Source organism: Pelobates fuscus, chromosome 13, assembly GCF_036172605.1.
Source record: "Pelobates fuscus isolate aPelFus1 chromosome 13, aPelFus1.pri, whole genome shotgun sequence".
Lineage (NCBI taxonomy): Eukaryota > Metazoa > Chordata > Amphibia > Anura > Pelobatidae > Pelobates > Pelobates fuscus.
Genome location: NC_086329.1, coordinates 79,706,746 through 79,715,535, shown reverse-complemented (window position 1 = coordinate 79,715,535; position 8,790 = coordinate 79,706,746). Strand labels below are relative to the sequence as shown.

The 8,790-nt window shown below is 42.9% G+C and overlaps 1 protein-coding gene across 1 annotated transcript in view; it reads left to right on the top strand.

Annotated features, from left to right (window-relative positions):
* The first annotated feature begins 7,047 nt into the window (after positions 1-7,047).
* The window catches only part of LOC134582627 (butyrophilin subfamily 2 member A1-like), an 80,724-nt gene continuing 78,981 nt past the window's right edge, over positions 7,048-8,790 (top strand). The window contains exon 1 of the mRNA XM_063439290.1: positions 7,048-7,129. The gene's annotated coding sequence lies outside the window, so the exon portion shown is untranslated. The remainder of the gene's footprint in view (positions 7,130-8,790) is intronic.

The window sequence follows — 8,790 nt, the reverse complement described above, 5'->3', positions numbered from 1 at the left end:
CCTATTTGCCAGCCTCCTTCCTCATGACAATGGCCCCTGGGAGACTGTGCCCTGAAAACATATGGATTTTATTGGGTGTGTATGGCCCTTTAAGAACTGTCTGGGGACATATTGTTACTTTGTTGAACAATGCCCCTTTAAGACGGTGTCCCCAAACCTGTAATATACTGTGTTCCTGGCTTTCTCCCACTTGGTTCAGTAAATGGGGCTTACTGAACCAAGTACCACACAGGCGGACCACGCAGAAGTGGAAGTGTGCAGGCAATTTACCTCCCAGGCTGTGAGGTTACTGCAGGTTAATTACCGAGCGCTGGGTGGCCGCTGTTCATGCAAACAAACACGTGGCGGTGGCCATCTTTGTTCATTCGAACGAGGTCAGCGGTGTGTGTAGCCAAATTCATGGAACTAAAATCAGCTACACATTTCCGTGAACACCGTTGACCCTTACCTTCTCCTACACTGAACTTTCAGCTGCAGAGACTAAGTCCCGTTCGAAAATTCGAGCGCACATTCAAATGGGACTTAGTCGTTTTTCTGCATGAAATTGACCGACCGCACAACCCAAATCTATGGAACTGTTTTGGGCAGGAAAATGTGCTTGCGGTCGGTCATAAAGGACTTCCGTCTAACTTTTTATCCACTGGATGGATTTGTGTGATTTTTGGTTATGTGTATATTTAAATTGTGCTGATTAATAATATGTAAGATTGGATGTATGGTTTTAAAGTTACAGTGTATGTGTAAAAACTGTATTTTTACTGTCTGTGATAATTATGTTAACCCATTGTGTAACATAATTATATCACAGGCAGAGGGGAGGATTTTGTGTGTAATTGCTGGGAGTGTTTTCTGTAATGTACGTGTATGATTGGTTGTTTTGTAACACCCTGTGGGTGGTTCTATCTAAGGGAAACCTGCATAAAAGAAAGCCCTTTGGGTGCCAATAATCAGAATGACTTGACCCTCTAACTTGCAGCCTTGACTCATGTTTGTAGGGGACAGCTATAATCACTACAGGGATTGCTATGCTCTTCATACTCCCTTAGCTACTAAGCTCTTGCTTCGCTCTACAGAAGGAAGAGGTTCACCTACTGGAACCTGGAGCCTGGTTGTAGGTCCAGGGTGGATAGCAGAAGGCGAGTTCCTAGCCCAGCAGTGGCGGTTCGTGGAGTCTGCAGTACTTATGGTGTCTACGCAGTAGTTATGGTGTCTACGGTGCTGATGGTCCTTTGGTGAGCGCTAGTAGCATCCTTTCTATGGTCCAACTTCCAGCCAGCCTGGAGGCAACCGTAACATTTGGTGGCAGGGGTGGGATAGCGTCCTAGCGCAAGGAGCAGCACCCCAACAGCACTGGTATCATATGAGAGTTACTGAGGGCAACGCTAGCCACTGTGCAGCGTCCCTACCTACAGCAGCATGGAGCCAGAATGGGATTCTGTTGCTGCAAGCCCCTGATGAAGTCATTTTGACGAAACGCGTAGGGTGGCAAGCTTTATTTTATATTTATATTTTTTACTGTGGATCTCTTCATCTCTTTCGTCTCCATACTCCTTTACATTCTGATGGCGAAATTTTGCTTTGGTGGAAGACATTGAGTCTGATTTGAAGAGCCTTTTAACTTCTGTTACATTGTAAGTGTATCCAATAAAGCTACATTTTAATACTATACAGTTATACACTATGGTCTGCCTTTTTGTTTCGTTTTAAGCCTCCATCTCTCCACTGAGAAGAGAAGAAGCATCTTAAAGAAGACCGATTATACCCTGCCCTTTTACACCTTTTGTTTGTGAGTGCATTTTAGTCTTTTTCGTGTTGTGTGTTTTGATTTTTTTGTCTGCACTATTTCGTCTCCCTTTGTACTATTTTCGGTTGTGCTTTTTAGTGTTTTACATTTACGATATTTGAAGACATTGAGGAGTCTTCGCACTTCCTAATTGGGGTATTTATATATTTTATATTTTTCCCCTGTTTGATAGCCACGAGGGTTGTTTTGCATTGTTTTTGCAAATAATTTTTTGTTTGTATAACAGGGAATCAGCGTCCCGTATGCCAACTGGCCATGGCTGGATTAAAGTGATAGGGTTTCCAGTATACCTAAATTGATCAAGTCAAACAGTATGTAGAATATGGAAGTAATATGTTCAGCTGTACCTGCTCAAATGGTAAATTGTAGATAGTAGGCAGGTCCAGCAGATCTACAACTAATTAGTAAACAATGCAATGCTGGATGAGGATGATAGGAATTCCAGTCTTCCTCAGTTTATCCAGTTGAATAACCACTTGTGCGGGATAGGGACAGCTTGTGATCCTCTGTGCCTGTTAATTCACTGCAGATATAGTCAGCGACTGTGTCCCACATAAAAATAAGACCGAGTCCAATATGTGCTTGTAGCATGCAATAAAAAATCTGCAAAGTCCTGTATTGGCTAATACATCAATACAGCAGATCAATCAGATGGAGTGAATGAATAAATAACAGCCTAACGCGTTTCGTGCTTCACTTCCACAGAAACAGTCTGCTAGATGAAAGTACAAATGTAGGTATATATAGAGTGATGGGAGGCTGCCTTCTCAATTGCTGATGAGTAATTATGACCTGATTGGTGGGTTAGATGGGCGAGGTCAAACACTGTTTTGGCCAATCAGCACCTCCTCATAGAGATGCATTGATTTAATGCATCTCTGAGGAAAATTCAGTGTCTCCATGCAGAGCCTTGAGATGCTGAACAGCAGTGCTGCCTAATGTGCACCATTGCCCCAGGAAGCACCTCCAGTGGCTATCTGAGGAGTGGCCTCAGGAGGTGTTCCCAGGGGGAAATATAAACATTGCCTTTTGTCTGAAAAGGCAGTGGTTGCATGGAAATGCCTGAAGAGAATGATTATGTTGTTCTGAATTATTAAGTTGTTCTAGAGACTATAGTGTCCCTTTAATTATGAACACATAGAGGTAAGAAATAAGAAAATAAAAAGGAGCAAACAACTATTACTTCATCTGGCTCAATTATCTCCTAGGCAGAGGGGAGGGATTATAAGTTTGTATATGGGAGTGTCATGCATTTAAACACTGTTGTCATTGGTCTGTGACTTTATACTGTAGTTCAACACAAGGTCCATGGGGGAGTACCCCTTGAATGGGGACTTGCATAAAAGGCCATTGTGGCTACCATTAAAGTGAGATTTGTTTTTCCCTTCATGAAGTCTAGGCTCATGTTTGGGTGATTTGAGAGCTATATTCACACTCTGGGGATTTCTATAATCACTATACTCCCTTGGATCACAACACTTGCTCTTATTAGAGCAGCATGCTTCGCTCTCTGGACTAGGAGAGGTCTACCCACTGGAAGCTGGATCCTTGTGTTGGGTCGAGGGGGGTTGGGGGACAATGAGACCTCAACCAAGCTGTGGCGGTTTGTGGGGTTTGCGGTGGTTATGGTGTTAAAATGCAGTGCTTATGGTGCTCGCAAGTACTAGGAAGCAGTGATTGACAGAGGTACCCGTTGGGGTGCCAGGCAATCCGTCACAGCGTATATCCGTCGAATGTCACATGTTGAATCCTCTCAATGAGTGTTGCGGTGCCTCTTATACATGTAGGCAAATGTTCAATGGGTCATTTAAAAAAGAAGTCCAGTCATTTGGAAATAGGTTTCAATGCCCCTCCTATTGTTAATACATAGGTCATCCCGGGGGTTGGATCTGTGTGAATCTGAGGAATGCTGTAGATGATAGGTGCCCTAGGGTGTTGCTTGTACAAATATTGGTATAGAGGAAGATCAATAAAGCCCGCTTTTAATCCCAATGTTAGGGTCTCCTCTATTTTATTTAATATATCCCATGTAGGGTCTCTCACCATCAAACTGTACGTATCTGTATACCTAAGCTGTGTTTTCAGATCTTCCGCATAGTCAGTGTAATTCATAATGACTATGCCACCATCCTTGTCGGCGGGCGTACTGCAATAGAGGGGTCTGTTGCCACATTTTTTATTACACTTCTCTGATTATTATTATTATTTTTTTTGCCGTGCATAGATACATAACAACATGTGCAAGGTACCCCAACGGCATTCCTTACACTAATTTTCAACAATAATATCAGTGGAGTAGTCAAGATTACAAGCACGTTTTCTTTTTGTTTTTTGTTAAGAGCATTTAAACAAAAGAGGTTATCCATGTTGTAGTTAGGTGAACGAGTAGCTGTACATTGCTGTATTAAAACAGGAGTAGTGTCTACGCTGGGGAAACATTGTGGTGTAGCATGGCTAAGTAAGAGGTCTGTGTATCAATAATCAAAAAATTTGATATGTTCAAGTGTTCAAGTGTTAAGCTTCTTTTGGTGCGCCCGTGCCTATGTTTGATGGGGGGCACAGGTGACCACCCTGCTCGCTGAGGGGTTGTTACTGCTTCATATACATGTCGTACGACCTTTTGTTTTAGCAAGGTACGGAGGTTGGAGTGTGGCATACCCGAAGCTCACTCCAAGTCCAGTTGCCGTTTAGTGGCAAGCTGTAAATCAGGTATCCACGGGCAGGGTGTATTTGGGCCTCCATGTGAGGGAGTGTCTATCCACCATGCTATAGATTTTTACACCTGACTATGGTAGTTTGTGTGCAGAGCTAGTCTAGCTAGATTCAAGCGGGAGGGGATTGGGTATTTTGGTCCATGGACCACTCGTCTGTGGGCAGTGAATGTAGTGTTACCTGCACTTTGTGGGAGCGAAACTGACCGTCTAGGGAGGGTAAGGGCATTTCAAAACATATGCAAAGAGGTTAAAACAAGGTAAAACAAGGTAAAACAAGGTAAAATAAAACAACATAATCGGGATGACCCGGTATTCTATTGTCTGTTGGCGCTTCTGTCTCAGGTAGTCCCTGAAGCGCTGTGAGTGTCACTGGGTCCGCGTGGGACAAAGGGGGTTACCCCCTCCGGGTTCCATTGGTGGGGTGGTTTGCTTGGTCCCGGTGGTTCGGTAGCATGTAGAGAGTCCTGCGGCATTCCCAGAGTGGACAGTAAGGTTGTTGCTTCTTGTAGGTCTCGGGCTACATACTTGTTGTCCCCCTGGATGACTTGCAGCGTTCTGGCCTGGTACTATCTGTAGCTTAGTCCATTCCGTTGTAGGAGTGTAGTAAAGGGCCTGAGTGAGCGCCGCCAGGCAAGCGTGCCCCCGGTGAGGTCCACAAAAAAGGACAACTCCATGGATTCAAAGGAGTATGGTGAGCAGTTCCTGACAGCTGCCTTATCCGCCTGCAGCTGGAAGTGCAGGACAAGGTCTCGGGGCGCTGGGGTCGGTGCTTTGACCGGTTTCAGGGCCCTGAAGAAGCCGTCCAAGTTGATATTTCTCGCTTGTTTTGGTGTTAACAGGGCCGCAAAAAGATGTCGCAATAAATGTGGCATCTCTGCTGGTGGGACTCTTTCCGGGATGCCCCGGATCTTGATATTGTTGGCCCGGTGGGCATCCTCCAGGGCTGCAAAACGGCGGTCTTGCGCTTTGTTCAGTTGTCAGAGGTCTTTGACCTCTTGCTGCAGTGCCGTTATTTGTTTCTTGCAGGCGCCTGATGCTGTCTCCAGAGCCCCCATTCGGCCCATCAGGATGTCGGCCCGGAGTGTTGCAATGTCCGCCTGCAGCATCCTCTGCAGGTCCACCAGCAGTGATTTCAGGACTGCCGTCGTCACGGGTGCGGTATCCGTCGTTTGGGCTCCTGGGAGTGGTCTTTACACCATAGGTAGGTCTGCCTCTTCCCCACCCGATGAGAAGTCGTCGGACAGCTCAGAATATGTTTCGTGGAAGTCGTCCATTTTGGGCCTGACATCTTCACGGGTCTGTTGCAGGAGTTCAGCAATATTCGGCCCCTTGCTTGGCTTGTCTGGTCTCAATTTCTTTGTCTTGCGGCCCATCACCTTCCCCTGTCTTGCACGAGGTCTGTTGTGCCATTAATTATTGATTTTGTCGGTCCCAATCGGTAAGCTAAGACCCAAAAGTGCAGGAGCTCGTGGGCCATGCGACTGCACTGTTCAGTAGCTAGACTCTGCCTCCTCTGATTAATTTTTTATATTGTGATGTGTGGTTTTATGGTATTTAATCACTTCCATGGGTTCCTGACCTTCCAGTTGTTTTCCTGGCACTATAGCTCCGTATAGTGCCCCCCTATGTCAAGCTCGACCCCATGATGCAGAAGAGGTTAAAATCCACTACTGTCACTTAACTGGAACAGCCTCTGCCTTATTTCCTCCCATGCCAACGTCAGGTGGTGGTGGAGACCTAATGCGCATGCGCGGCAATGACATTGCTCACATTAGAACTTTCATATGACCTTTCCATAGGAAAGCATTATACAGTGCTTTCCAATGGGGTTTTAAGTGACGTTGGATGTCCTCATGCATAGCGTAAGGACGTCCAGCGTCAGTTAGGCAACCAAAAGTCTCCTAACGTCCTGGAAGTCCCTTTAGTGGCTGTCAAGAGGTGGAGTTAACCCACAAATCTATGTATTGCAGTTTATTAAAAACTGCAATAATTACCTTTTCTGGGTTAAGGGACCTGGGGGTATGCACCCATACCACATCAATGAGCTGAAATGCTCTGTGTGCCTATAGTGTCCCTTTAATAACAACACTATGTGCCTGCAGAAAGATAACCCACTCTCTGCCTATCACTGACATCCCACTGAAAGACTTCTACATTAAAGTCAGAGCTAGAGAAGGAGGCAGAGGGGCCAGGAGGACAGATGTTGTTCAAAGCATTGAATGGTTGAACCATGCAAAAAACTGTTTACCCTCAAAAGATAGCAGGGCACCCAGAACCTCCCGCCACCAGAACAAATTCACTGAGATGAAGCTGATGATTCGCAGAGTGGTCTTTAGGCTGTGTTGGTGACTAGAGTATTTCATTTAGATAAGGTGCTCACAATATAAGAGAGAAAATGTAAGATATGCAATTTATCTGAGGTAGTAAGACTTGTTTACTTCTGTCTTGAGTAATTCTGTATGGATGTTATTTATTAACTAACAAGCTTTGGGCTTCAAGGGCAAAGTTTTTCATACAATCAGTCAAGCAACTTTTGCTAGAAGCTGTAGAATGTATTTCTTTTTAACGCCTTTAAATATAACATGGAGTGATTGATCAAATACATTAAAAGGTAAGCCGATACTAAATATGTATTGTTTTTATATTACAAGAGCAAAGAGATGTAATAAGGGCTGAAAAATACTTTCAGACAGACATAGACAAATCTTGAAAGTGGGTTTAGCAGTGATCAGAGTTTTGGGTGGTATATGTTATTCATATGCTAGCTCTAGCTAAGAATTATGGTTGTAGCATGGAGGTAAATTATTATTTTGTTTAGAATAATTTGTTTTTAGAAAAAAACAGCAGACTGTTGGTTTGTTGGTGTACATAGAATGATTTGTAAATGAATGGGTAACATTTCAGCTGCCACAAGGGCTTATTAAATTAACTGAACTTTCGTGAATTGAAACCCGAATGACAACATATAGCCAAGTTGTGACTATAATCGAGATGAGATCTTTTATCGAATCAACAATTATTACTGAAATTAATGCAATTCAGATCTTGAGTCATTTTAATTTGGTGTTTAGTGAATAACCTCTTTAGTTTATGAAAGTAACAACACATATATGGTACAATTCAATGTATTTATCTTTACATTTTCAATACATGCATTAAATGAAAACAGATTCTCAGTAAATTTTTTAACTCCTAAAACTTTTTTTTACTTCACTTTTGCCTAAGTAACAACCCGTCCTCTCTATCCCTCTCTCAGTACTCTAAATTGCTATTTAATTTGACACACAATAACTAATGAAAATTATATGTGATATTGTTTTAGATTTATTACTTACTCAAAAGTTTGATTTTAACCATTCATTAAAACATATTACATTTCATGATGTCTCTGGAGTACCTGGTATACACTTTATTTAACCTTCTGAGCAGGGAAGGACAGGCAGGAATTGTGCAGGGGCTTTGCTATCTCAACACTTTGTATATCAAGCATATGCTAAAGGAGAAAATCTATTGTAAATATAATCCACCTAACCCATATATCTTACATGATTCGGACCTTGCACACCGTGATCCGTAAGTTTCATGTGCAAAAAAAGACACTAATTTGTGTGAGACCAAAAGTTGTCAGTCCTCCCTTCTCTATTACTGCCATTTTCTCTTGTAAGAACATACCATATATGAAAATCCAAGGTCAGGCTCTTGGGATCCTTAACATCACGATAAATTTACTGTCTGTTGTGGCAGAACCATTTATTTCCCTCTGATTAGAGATAGAAAATAAACCCCATTTTATTGATTGAGTGCAAATTGCAAGTAATACTGCAAAGTTAGGAAAGAATATCAGTAATTTTTTTTTGCTTTTTAAATCAAGGCCCAAAACTGAAGGCGGTGGCAGAGTTCTAATCTGAGGCGGCGAGGGAGCTCTAACCTCTCTGCTCTGCTTTCTTGTGCGATGATTGCTGAGTACAAATGTACTCACATTTTTTAGAGCCTTTTTAGTTTTTAGGCTCTAAACTTCCAGGCTTCCGTGTCTTTAAGGTAGACAGCTTAACCCCTATTTTTCTTTCAGTTCTTTTTTTCTATTTGTCTTGCCACCATATGGGTATAAGAAAAAAGAGAGACCGCATTCTGGGTGTAGTATTTTTGAAAAGACTTCCTTTAGATGAATTTAAAATGAAAGCAAATTTGCTCACCTTATTTAGAGCCTATTTGTCCTCGGCTCTAAGTTTGCAGGCCTAGTGTCAAATTGGGGTGACACTTCCCCTTACCGGA